Genomic DNA, 14,045 nt, shown 5'->3' on the forward strand with positions numbered 1-14,045 from the left:
GACTTTCATTAATTTTGTTCATTAATTGACTAAAGCTATTGAAAAACAAGTAGAAAATTTGGAGTCTGCTGATATTCTGACCAAATGACTAATTTATGAAAATGCCAACCAAGATTGTAAGGAAATAATAAAATCTATTTACCATAAAGTGAATACTACACTTTGATTTAATAAAGGCAGGTCAGAATGTTGGAACTGAAACTCATAATGCAGCTTTACTGGCCCCTGCAAAAAAAGCCCCCAAAATACCTTGTTACAATTGTAAAAAACCTGTCCATTTTCAAAAGAATTTTATGATTTAAAAAAAAAAAAAAAGGAACATAAAAAAGGCCAATCAGAAATATCCAATCTGTCATAAAGGATTTCATTAGGCTAATCCATGCAGATCTAAAACAGACATATGGGGAAACCCAATTACTGGTCACATCCCAACTGGGGGTCAAAGGAGAAAGAAACTGTTTTACCTGCAGAGGCAGATATCACCTTCACAAATGTGTCCTTTCCAAACAGAAGTTCCTTCCACTAATCATTTATGCCACTAGAGGGAGCGATTAAAGTATTTCATTACCTCCGAGGATGCTCAATACATCTCCCTGGTCTACATTGTAAAAATTTCTACCCAAATTCAAGGACTTCTACCCAAGGATACCTTTGGTTTAATTTTGTCCCACTCCTACAGTGCTAAAGAAGGGAAATTTATAATTTCTGGAATGACTGGTTCTTGTTATACTATTGTAATGTACATTCGAGTTTGGTCTCATATACCCTTAAATCTCCACAAAGGAGCCTCCATAGCTCAACTAATTGTCATTCCTTATATTACTGCCCAACAAACCCTAAATGAAAGAGGGAAAGCAAAATTTGGTTCCCCTATTATTGGAGCATGTTAACCTATTACTGAAAATAGGCCAAACATAACCCTTTGCTTAATGGAGCGGTCAATCACAGGGTAATTGGACACCGATGCTGATGTTACAGTTAAAACCCTCTCAATATAGCCTCATGCATGACCTTTTCAAAGGGGCACCCTGGTTTGGGGCATAGAGGCAATGATAAATACGTGTCTAAAAGTTCTTTATGGTTGCAATGCTTCACCCCTTCAAACTCACAGCAAGTGATTACTCATATTCAACCGTACATTATGCATTTTCCCTTTCCTAAATGGAAAATTTAGGAGACACATCTTACACAAGTTACAACTATCTCTGGAGTTGCCTTTTTTTTGGAGGGGTCTCTGCAGTTTTGACTACCTTGTCATTAAAATGGAAGGTCTCCACTTCTGTCTGGGTAGAACAATGACCATTTTCTAAGGGGAAGGTGGTGACCACAGAGGCCCTCATTCAAGAACAGTTACAACTGGGACATATTGAACCTTCTACAAGTCCATTGAATATGACCATTTTTATTATGTAGAAAAAATCAGGGAAATGGTAATTATTACAAGATTTAAGAGAAATTAATAAATGTATACAACCTATGGATCCACTTCTATGTGTATTGCCTAACCTTAATCTAACTCTTCAGAATTTTTCCTTATGTTTAATACACCTAAAGGACTGTTTTTTTTACTATTCCTCTCCTTCCTGATGATTGAGAAAAATTTGCCTTCACAGTTCCTGTTTTCAATCATCATAAGCCTGCTTATAGATATCACTGGAAAGTTCTTCCACAAGATGTGTTAAATAGCCCCACATTATGTCAACATCTTGTACGTAAGGCTCTTCAGCCTTTCTGAGAGTATTCCCACATATTTATATTTATCAATATATGGATGAAATTTTGATTGCTGGACCAATACTTACAGAAGATACTTTAACTAAATTGCAACACATTCTTTTACAATCTGGTCTCCATTTGGCCACAGAAAACATTCAATGACAACTCCCTATTAACTATTTAGGACATCAAATACTCCAACATTATTCTATTCCTCATGTTCCAAAATTACCTCTTCCTTCCAAGTTTTCCATAGTTCATTTGCAAAATTTTTTAGGACATTTAAACTCAGTCTGGCCATATATTTCTATAACTACTGATATGCTGTGACCTTTTTTTCAGCTGCTGAAAAAGCAACAGTATCCCACCAGTTTTTCCACTAAGTCATGCACTGACTACAGCTCTTCATTGTGTTAATGAAAAATTATCTATAGTTCTTATAGACTCCCTACACTTAATGTTCCTTTTTCTCTAATAATCTTTACAGGAAAGCCTTATGCCTTTGTTGCAGTTGTTGCCATTTATAATCAAGATCATATATAACAGAATAGTTATATATATTATCTTCACTTTCCAGGAAGCAGTGTCCTCCCTTGTGCTGATGTATGTGCTCAATTGATCTCAGATCATCACAACTGTATTTTATCTCTTACAGGATTAGATATTCATGTATTTTATCTTATGGAAAGATTTTACATTTACAATATTTATAATTTTCTTCATATTATCAAGCTGTCTTAACTGATTTTTTACTTCCCATTGCTTTCCATGCATCTCTGGATAAATGTCTTTCCTTTTTGTGTCAAATCTCTCATGCTCCTTCTATAATCTCCATTCCTCTTTACGGTGGGATTACTATCTATACTGATGGAGGAAAACAAAGGGATGTAGTATCTATATTCACTGATAAAAAATGGATGGATTGTCACACATTGCCTGAAACTTCTCCTCACTAAAGTAGCTAGCTCCAATTACTTTGGTTGTTCACATTTTCATACTGCCTTGCACACCATTACAGAGTCTCAGTGTACAGCCAAACTCATGCCTCATGTCTCCCCTGCAGTTCTGTCACCTTGTGTGGACTCTAATTCCTTATCCCTGTTTATCACTCTTTAGTCTGTTTTACAGTATCATACAACCCCAGTATTTTTTACTCACACACATAGCCACCCTATGATTCCTGGACTATTCACTGATGGAAATGCTCAGGCTGTTGCTGCTATAAGATCACTTTATTCTCTCTATTCACATGCCATGGAATCACACATTTTCTTTCATTGAAATGCTTCTCTTTAATGGAAACCTTTTCTATTTCCTCTCAACAAACCTGTTTCATCATTAATAATTGTCTCATTGCAACCCTTTTGATTCCCTTACCTGGGAAACTGTAAACCCTCAAGATTTACACCCTAATGCTCTCTGGCAGATGGATGTAACTCATTTCCCTTCTTTTCATCCCTATTCCTTTTTACATGTTACCATAGATATATCCTCAGGCCTTATATGGGTCAATGCACATTGTTCACAGAAGATCTCAGCCTGTGTCTCTCACTTGCTCCTCTGAATTGCCACCATTGATAAAACCTTATCATTTAAAAACTAACAATGCCCCTGCTTATACTTCCAGTGCCTTTTCTCAGTTTTGTAACCAATGGAATATAATTCTAAACCATGGAATTTCCCACAATCCTACCAGACATGCTTAGTTGAACATATACAGCATGTGTTTAAAATGTGCCTTTTAAAACAAAAACAAAAAAGGGGACCTAGCTTTGCTCATGTTAATAATGCTCTCAATATTGACTTGTTCACAGTAAGTGCAGTAAGAAGATAATATACATTGCTGGTCATCTGCTTTGGACAGACATTTTACCCCTAAGGAACCACTACCAAAGATTTATGTAAAATATCAAGCTCCATCAGATGAGATATGGCAGGACCCTGTACCTTTGATTACTTGGAGGAAGAGATATGCTGCTGTTCTTACTCCTACAGGTCCTGTCTGCATTCCTGCCAAGTGTGTGAGACCCATCAATCATCGTAAGTTGGCAACAAGGGCTTCACAATCTGATTCACGAATTCCATTTGACCCTGGATGAAGAGGACCCAGATTCAAAAAATAAACCTCTGACAAGAACAAGAGGCCAAAGATACCCTCATTCACAAATCATCTAGTGACTTGGGGGGATATAAAGAGTTCAACATCTTCCCCCAAAATGCTAGCATAGATGGGTTTAGAATGTACTCCAGAAAATTTGGTTACAGCTGTTTGCAAAACTTGCCCAAATTCCAAAGCCTTGTTGGCTATTATTGTCTAAATGTTGGGTTGTTATACCCCTGTTGGTGGGAACCCTATATAGCAAACTGTTCCATCTTTGACTTCCCACACTCATTATAACATTTGAGTCCTCTTAGTGGAAATTGTTCATTCTTCTGGAATTTGTATTCATCAAGCTATTCTTGATAATGGGACTATGATTGATTATCTGCTGTTGTTACACCATAAGCGATGCCAGGAATTGAATAACATGTGTTGCTTGAATTTAACTGATAAAAGTAACCCCATTCAAAATGAACTGGGTCATCTTAAAGACATTGTAAAGGTAAAACAAGATGATGGAGGTTGGGATTTATTAGGTCGGCTAACCTAATGACCATCAACTTTTACATGGATCAGTTTTTCACTGGGGAATATTTATTGATACTTGCCTTATTATGCTGTGCTTGTTTTTGCCCATGTCTGCCTTGCTTTCTCCATCCACCTTTCTTAAGCAGAAGACAAGTCATGTCTATTCAAAAAGCCACACAGAACAAAAGAGAAGAGTTGTAGGGATTTCTTTCTTTCTTTCTTTCTTTCTTTTTTTTTTTTTTGTGGTACTGGGGATCAAACTCAGGGCCTTGTGCTTGCAAGGCAAGCACTCTACCAGCTGAGCTATCTCCCCAGTCCTGAGTTGTAGGGATTTCAGGCCAGGCAATGTATAGAGGATCAACAGTCCTTTGAGTTGAGCATGCTCCTCAGGACAATAAGGCTTTCACATTGAATGGGTTAGATACACTCTGCAACTCCTCTCCTTGAGGCCTGGAAACATTATCTTATTATGAAAACATTTGATACTAGTGGACTCTGAGAAGCAAGCAAGCTATATACATGATCTGCACATGTGCAAAACTAACTGCACTATGTAACCTTATGAAACTTGATATGACCCTGGAATAGGTAATAAAACAACTGACTTTCTCACAGGAGCTGCTTCTTGCTATACGCCACCCTGTGTGCTTACCACTTTATTTGCTGTCCCCTTAACCTCTAAGCTGGACCCCAATCAAACTTTACACAAAACCATTAGAACAATATCAATAAGCCCAAAAGCCCTAAAAGGACATATATAGCTTATACAGCACCAAGGAAAAGAGAAAAACTCATATAAAAATGACAAAAATTTGTACAACAGAAATTGCAAACTTCTAATGAGAGTACCAAAGACAGGGTAAATATGTGGAGATATTTCATGATCACAAATGCGAAGCCTCAATATTATGATCAATTCTTAACAATTTCACTCATGGATTTAATAAAATCCCAAGAAAAGTCTTTTAAGTTATGTTTTCAATAATGAAATGACCCAGATCAACCACCATATAATTAACACCAAATTCACAATATAGATAGTACCTGAGGTTAAGCACTACTAAAAAGCTATACTCAATAAGACAGTTCGGTATTTGGAACACTATAAATATAGTGGACTGACCTTTGACAAAGGAGCAAAGGAAAATCAATGGAAAATATACTGTCCTAGAAAATGTTGCCAAAGTTCCTGGACCTTAATATGTAAAGAAATGAAACACACTGACTTTAAGAGTGTTGCAAAGTCAGCTTCCAGTGGAGTCTCAGTCTAAAAGCAGGACATAGGGCTAGGGCTGCAGCTCTAGCACAGCACTTGCCTGGCAAATATAAGGTCCTGGGTTCAATTCCCAGAACCAAAAAATTGCCTATACAGCCTAAAATTAAAGGCAATGTTTCAACCTTCACAAAAAATTATAAACGCACTTACAGAAAAATCTGCATTTCGCATGATGGCTTCATATGTGACATCAAAACATTCTGTGAGTGAAAAACTGGTAAATAGAACTTTATTGAAATGAGGTTTCCATTTTTCAAAAGATACACTTAACAGAATGAGCACACAAGCAAGAGAATTGCACAAATGTTTTCAAAGCACATAATGGCACTGGACTCCAAGTCTAAATACTCAGTAAGAAAGCAAGCAACCAACTTGGAAATGGGCAGAAAATCTGGCCATATAATCATTCAAAAAATCCAGAGAGCAAATACATGTGTGAGAAGACGTTTACCAGCACATTATTAGGGAACTGTAAATCAAACAAAGAGGTACCACCAATAGCCACTGTTGTGACCAAATGCTGAACACTGACAACACTGAAAGACAGTGAAAAGAAGAATCAGCAAGAACTCTTTCCTTGCTGATATGAATGGAAGAAGAACAGCCACACTGGAAGACAGTGTCATGCTCTCAGAAAGAAAAAAAAGGTACACTCTACAATTAAGTCATCAAACTTCCAGGTGTCTACCCACATGAGAACAAAATTATGTGCACAGAAAACCTCACAGCAGTGACGACCGCAGCCATACCCAGAACTGCCCAGACCTGGAAACAAGGAGGATGAAGCTTTCAATAGCTGAACAGACAAACCAAAAAACATCACTCAGTAAATGAGCTACCCAACCTGGACAGATACAGCACCCTTTAATGCAGACTGGTAAGTGAAAGAAGCCAGTCTGAAGTGGTCAAGAGCATTAAGATTGCAAGTAGACAATGTTCTGTGAAAGGAAACCATACAGAGGACCCATGGTTGCCAGGGACTTAGGGACAACACAGGGAAGAGGGGAAAGGGAGGAGTTATGAACAGGTGAAGCCCATGAGTCTCAGGACGTTGACACTCTTCTGTATGACATCATCATGCAGAATACATGACACACACAATCACACCACACAGAGGAGGCATCCTAAGGTAAAGTATGCACTTCAGCAGGTGATTACATGTTGCTTCATCCACTCTCATCATCAAATGTAGGACACTGATAGAGTAACTAAGGAATACACTACATCAATGCAAGATGTTAATAAAGTGGAGACTATGAGCTGTAGAGAAGGGTGCTTGATACTATGTGTTGATTCGAACTTTCAACCAGATTTAGAGATGCCAATAATTAAGAGGCTTCTGGGTGTTTCATGAGGGAGTTTCTAGCAAAGATTGGCATGTGAGACAGTGAACAGAAGTAGAGACCCTCCCTAATAATGGGCAGCACTGTCCAATAGGATGGTGCCTTGGATGGAATAAAACTTGAAAAAAACAATGCAGCAGCAGCAGATGCAAGCTTGGTTCTTTTCAATGGATCCTTGATTGCTCCTGTGCTTGTCTGAGGACATCGGACTCCCACTTCTTCACTCCTCTAAAATTGACTCTACCAACGATTCTCCAAGGACATTCCAGAAGCCTTGCATCTCAGTCTAGTCTCAGTCTTTTGATCTTTCTTATTCTGGGGCTTTGGTATCTTAGACTGCACAGCTACTGCTTCTCCAGCTCTACAGTCTACAGATGGTCATTTGGACCATCCAGCTTCTGGTCATGGGAGCTTATCTAATCAATCCCCTTTTATAATCATACTTCCTATTCATTCTGCTCCACTAGAGAAAACTGAGGTATACACTGTGCCAGCCTACTATCCCTGTGAGAACTAAAGTTTATTTAATGAAGAAGTGAAAAAACTACCATGCCAAGAGTAATGAATATATACATAAGAAATAATAATGTATACTGAATCTTTTCCATGAATAATACAAGAATAAAGTAAAAAGAAAGAGTTACATTTACAAACTTCAAAACTGTGGAGAACAGCACAGACACTGATTTTCATTACTGTTTTCATCTAGAGACAAATGGGATGATTTGTCTTTAAAAGTCATTCCAGCTGCTGGATGTGGTGGTGTGCACCTGTAACTGCAACAACTTGAGAGTTCAAGTCAGGAAGTTGGCAAGTTTGATCCCAGTCTCAGCAACATAGCAATACATTCGGAAACTTAGTGAGACTAAATCTTAATCAAAAATAAAAGGGGGTGTTGGGGCTATAGCTCAGTGGCAGAGTGATTGCCTAGCATGTGTGAGGCACTGGGTTGAATCATTAGCACCACATAAAGGTAAACAAAGGCATTCTGTCTGTCTACAACTACACAAAAGTTAAAAGTAAATAAATAAAAAGGGCTGGGAATGTGCTTAGCGGTGAAAGCCTCCTCTGAGTTTAATCCTTCAAACACACACCCACCTCCAAAATGCTGCTCACACAGTGAAAAGTACTTTTGGGAGAATAACAAAAACATGAGCAAGTCCCCTGGCTTCAACTGCCACCACTCAATAAATAAGTAAATGAATAACAGTCAATAAAACTAATTTTCTTGAGCTGGGGAGTAGCTCCGAGGAAGAGCAATGCAGAAGCATACATGAGGTCCTGGGTCACTCCCCAACAATCCATACACACAGAGATCGACACTGAAATGTCTCAAGTGAGTAATTAAAATACAATGAAATCAGTGGGAAGACACACACTATCCTCCAGCGGAGACTGAACTTCCCCATGATCTACACTCTGAAAAACCAAGAAGCATTTTAGTAAATTCTGTGGAATGCAGTTGCTGTGATTGTTGGTGAACTTAAGAAAAACTACTTCTAAAATGGAAAAAGTAGATGATAAAGCCTAAGACCTGCCTAAATGTTGTACAGAACACAATGAGTGTAGACAGAATATTCATGTAGATCCCAAATTTCATGAGCTACAAGGCCAGTCCTCAATGGGGTGGCCTCAGGAGGAGGAACATGGGAGGAAATAGAAATTATGTAAGATCCTGTGCATGAGTGGATCAGTACTCTTATTTAGACATATGTATCTATCTTTTTCAGACAACATGTTGTTTACTGTTTTAATGATAAATCATTCTGTGATTAGATCATCATAGTTGGATATTTCAGGTATTGCAAAGATCCTCCTTAAATTTTAGCATGAAGATGGGGGTGGTGGTGGAGGCCTGTGAGCCCAGTTTAGAGATCTGGGGATCTAAGCAGATTAGCAAAACCCTGTCTCTAAACAAAATTTTTAAAAGGGACTGGGGATGTGGCTCAATGATTAAGCACCTCTGGATTCAATTCCTGATACCAAAACACAATGAAGTTAAATGAACATGCAAGTTCAGATAAAAACAGCAACAAAACTGTTACCTACTGTCAAATCCTCAACTTGTAAAGTACAAAACTGATGTTTTCATGAATCCTCATTAATAAGTTTATTCACCATTTCTTTCTTTGTAGAAATGGATTCAAATTCTGCAGTAATAATGCAAGAAAGGTTTCTGTGTTTCTTAAGTGACATTCTGGAATCTAGGACCTGGATTTTTATGTGTAATCAATGAAAAAACAAAGTCAAATCTCAGAAACTTTCTACATACTCAGGAGTAGCAAAAGGTAAATTAGGATTCTTATTTTTTATTTTCCTTTTTTGGTACAAGGGATTAAACCCAGAAGCATTTTATCACTGAGACACATCCCCAGCCTTTTATATTTTATTTTGAGACAGTCTCACCAAGTTGCACAGGGCCTTCCTAAGTTGCTAAGGCTGCCTAGAAACTTGAAATCTTGTTGCCTCAGCCTTCAGAGCAGAAAGGTTTACAGGTGTGCACTGCTGCACCTGGCTGAAAATTAGGACTCTTAACAAATGGAAATGTAACAAGACTTTTTTTAAATATACTTTTTGCTGGCCTCTTCAATAATGTCATCATATTCAGCTCTGAATAAATTAACCTGATCCTCAAATAAGTGAGCAGGTCATTTCAAAGTGAGAAACAGAAAGGTTTCTCAGCTGGTGCTGAGGGACCACAGACATGTCAAGTTTGAGGATCATGGAAGGTTTCTACCAGCTGTGTATCTTCCAACCTGATCCTGCTCCATGAATTACTCCCTCCGTGGAGAACTGGACCACAACTCCAATCTGGGAGGCTTTTCAGGTTTCAACAGCACTGCACTGGGGTGGGTGACTCTCATGCTCTGGAGAAGTTTTGCTCCTTGACAACTGTGAGAGATGCAAGGGGCAGGAATCACTGCTGACCTGGCCCCTCAGCACCAGCACCCACAGGCTGTCCTTGGTCTCCAAGGAATAGAACAGGGCTTGGGCAACACCACATTACAAGGAGGCTGGGTATGCAAACAAAGACATAAACCTGTTGAGAACAAGGTGACATCTGTGCAGCCACCTTGTATGAACAAGCCATTTTGGGAACTGGCCTGTAAAACCTCCCCCCAGGGAAGGGTGCACAGGTACTACCCTTAAGAGCCAATACAGGACAAACAGGATGTACTGGGCCCTGGGGTTTATCAAGGCTGTTAAGAGATATCTGTCCAAGAAGTGGGCAGCTGCCAGGAAACCCTATCTATCAAGGACAGGGGAGGGGGCTATCCCTGACTCATCTCCTGCATAGTTCACCCCCTCCCTCCTCCCTTCTTCCTCCAGGACCATTCAGTTTTGGCGGGACCCAATGAGATTCAAATAAATTGGCAGGACCCAACCAAAAGAGAACAAATATTTAGCTGTTCGAATGTTAACCTATAATGTACAGGTCTTTGTATGTGAATGATTGGAAATTTCTTAAGTAGAGTGCTTTCACATCCCTCGGGGCCGCTCCACACTCAGCCATGGTAGTGGTCTGAGAGGCATGTTGCAGTCCAGGCTCGAGCTTGCAATAAAACCTCGTTGTGTGATTTGCATTGCCATGTGTGCACTTTGACTTTCTGAGAATTGGTAGATATTGAACCCCAATAAACCCTCCAATTGTAAAAGAGAAATTGAGTCCCTTTGTCAGAAGTGTATAAAAAAGCTTGTAAATTTGAGCTTGGGGTACTCGGCATTGACTGCTAAGCTGGTCTGTGTCGAGTGCCCGAGCAGCTGCTTGAAAAAACTTGCTCTTTCTGCAGTTGCATACGGCTTGGTTTCCCTCGTGGTCTTTTTGGTGGTGGTTTGGGGCTTGGGCACAACACCTACCCAGAGGTTAGGGCACAACGATATATATATCAGCTGGTGGTGTAAAGATAGAAAGAGCCCGCACCTGTGCAAATACAGATACGAGGCTCTTCCCAAACTGCCCTCAACCCCGCATAAAAGCTGCAAAGTATTTTCATCTGTTATCTTATCTGTAAATGCTAGATGACTGACCCAAAAGCAAACTTTGCTGGCAAGAAAGCAAATTTAAAGATAACCCTCCTCTCAGAGGTCAGGGTGACCCAGAACTTAAAATAACATTGTATACAATTTTATATGTTAGCCAATCAAAAAGAACACAGTAAAACCATCTGCCGTTCATTATAAAAAGCCTGCTAAACAAGGGCTCAGGGCCTCTTAGCGTCACCGGTTACTGAGTGCATGGAGGACCAGGCTCGAGCTTTCTAATAAATGACTCTTTGTTGCTTGCATTGATCGTGGTCTCTGGTGGTCTTTGTGGGGTCTCGAGCCACTGGGCACAGCAGTGGGACCTCAGGCAACTTAGCCAAACACAATCTCAAACTTTTTGAAACAATGTTTAAAGATCATGTGTATCACACACATATGATATCTAAAAATGAAAACAATTCCACATTTATTTCAATAATTGTCATCACTACCTGGCCTCTGCTCTTTTGTGAGATGGCAAAGAGCTATGAAAGGAGGCAATCAGGGTTGGCGCTGTCTCAATGTTTCATCCCCAGCAGAATGAAAAAGAAGAGAAGGAAAAAAACGGAAAAAAAAGGCAGGCAATCCTCTAAGGCAGCAATGTTTGGTAGACATAAAATGTGTGCCTTGTGCTTAATGTGGATGTTCTACATTCTACTATTAGGGGAGTCCTAGGCTGAGACCTGATTCTGGTGATCCCACAGATCAGATCAGCTGTTTACCCCAAAGCCAAGCAGAAATGGCCATGATGGAAAGAAAAGTTATAAAGGAACTTTGATTAGTGCAGCTTCACCACGAAGACAGGGAACCCGTCCTTTGCCCTGTCTTCAGGGCTGACAAGGACTGTGAGGTTTCATAGAGAGGGTAGACTTAGGTATGTATAGGAAAAATTGTGTGTAGGATTTGGTGCTGTGTGTGGCTTCAGGCATCCGTGGTGTCTCACCACTTGTCTGACCTCATGCTCACCTGCCCTCTTGACACTATTGGGGTTCAATATCGACCAATCCCCAGAAAGTCAAAGTGCACACATGGCAATGCAAATCACACAGTGAGGTTTTAATGCAAGCTCGAGCCTGGACCGCAACCAGCCTCTCAGACCACTACTTAAGAGCCTCGTATTTGTATTTACACAGGTGCAGGATCTTTCTATCTTTACATCCCCCCACTTTCCAAGAACATTTAGAGAGCCAATCTTGGGTCTCTATAGTTTTAATTCTTGCTGCTTAATGGGCTGATATTGGGCCCTTAGCACCATTAGCTGTACTGTATTTATTCTATCTTTAACAAAAGCAATTAACTTATTGATTATAGAAGGTCTTATAGTTAAAGCTAGTAGCAACAATATTAGGGGTCCCACTATAGTGGACACCAGAGTAGTTAACCAAGGGAAAAAATTGAACCAGGATTCAAACCAGCTCTGACTAGCTTCCTGTTCTTTCTTTCTGTTTGCTATTCCTTCTCTGACTTTTGCCATATTATCCTTGATTATCCCAGAGTGATCTATATAAAAACAACATTCTTCTCCCAGGGCTGCACATAGACCTCCTTGCTTAAAGGCAGGTAAATTTGGTAGTCAATGAAATTAGGAGATTCTTAACATTTTATTCTCCCGGGGCAATCTCCAACTTCCAGAGGCAGATGGGTTTCATGGCCTTCATTTCCTCGATTTGACCTAATCCTCTATTTCTACACTAACTACCTGTTCTTAATTCTGGCTTTGTTCCCCTCCCCCTTTTGCTATAGGAACTCCTTGCTGCTGTACGGAAAGGGGTGCCAATTGTTCTGGCTGCTTTGAAGCTGAAAGGGGGCAGTGTGGGGCACACAGTTTGGAGTTCCCTTTTTTAAAAATTGGGTCAATTGAGGAGTCCAAGGTAGAAGACTGGCTGGGGAAGAGCAGGTTGTAAAGTCATCTGGGGGTGGGTGCTTCTATGAGAGAAGAACAAAAAGACGTGAGTACTGAAATGAGATTAGTACAAAGTAAATGTTGCAGCATCTGGAACATGCTAATGAATATCATAAAGATGACAGAAGTCAATCTCTCACCAGGAGGTGGAAGAACTGACAAATTGTTCCCATAACTAGGTCTAGCAAAGGTCGGAAAGGACAAGGCCTTTATTTGGGGACTTTAACATTGTCCAGGTTATCAGAAATGTAAACACAACATTTAACTCTTAATGTCATAGATGTCCCCAGAAAATATAGTTAAGCTACTAAATGTCATCTGATTTTTGTAAAATATCCCTTTGTTGGTATAACCTGTGTTTAGTAGAGATCTCTATATTTCTGTTACTTAGGGCTAGGTAATCATACTAGCAAACATAGATTAAGTCTACCTGTGTAGATTAGGAAGGTCTTAAACTGACTAAAAGGAGGAGGAGGAGGAGGAGCGTGGCCACTTGGATTCGGAGTGACTGCACCAGAGCTACAGGCGGTTGCCAGAGGAGAAGCTGCGCGGTGAGATGTTTGGACTCAGAACGATGCTTCTGAACCCCGGGGCCTGCCCTGAGGACGAGGAGGAGGAAGAGGAGCGCGGCCGCTTGGATTCGGGGTGACTACACCAGAGCTACAGGCAGTTGCCAGAGGAGGGGCTGCGTGGCGAGCTGTTTGGACTCAGACCACTTCTGAACACCGGGATCTGCCCGGAGGAGGAGAAGGAGGAGGAGGAGGAGCACAGCGGGTCGTTTGGACTCGCAGTGACTGCATTAGCGCACCAGGCAACTGCTCAAAGGAGAAGGCGAGTGGTGAGTTGTTTGGACTTAAAGTGACAGCTCCTGAACACAGGGGGGCTGCCTGGAGGAGGAGCGTGGTGGGTCGCTTGGTCTTGAGTGGCCGCACAGGAGCTCCGGGCGGTTGCCCAGAGGACCCGTGCAGCAGGTCACGTGGATACAGAGCCACTCAGAGCGACCGCTCCGGAACACCCGGGGGGTTATCTGGAGAAGGAGGAGAAACGGGGAGGGTCACTTCGACTCAGAGTGATTGATTGCCCAGGGCTACGGGTGGTTGGTGGGAGGAGGAGGCACGAAGTGAGTTTCTTGGACTCCTAGTGACCGCACCAGAA

Source organism: Sciurus vulgaris (assembly GCF_902686455.1).
Source record: "Sciurus vulgaris genome assembly, chromosome: 6".
NCBI classification, from domain to species: Eukaryota; Metazoa; Chordata; class Mammalia; order Rodentia; family Sciuridae; genus Sciurus; species Sciurus vulgaris.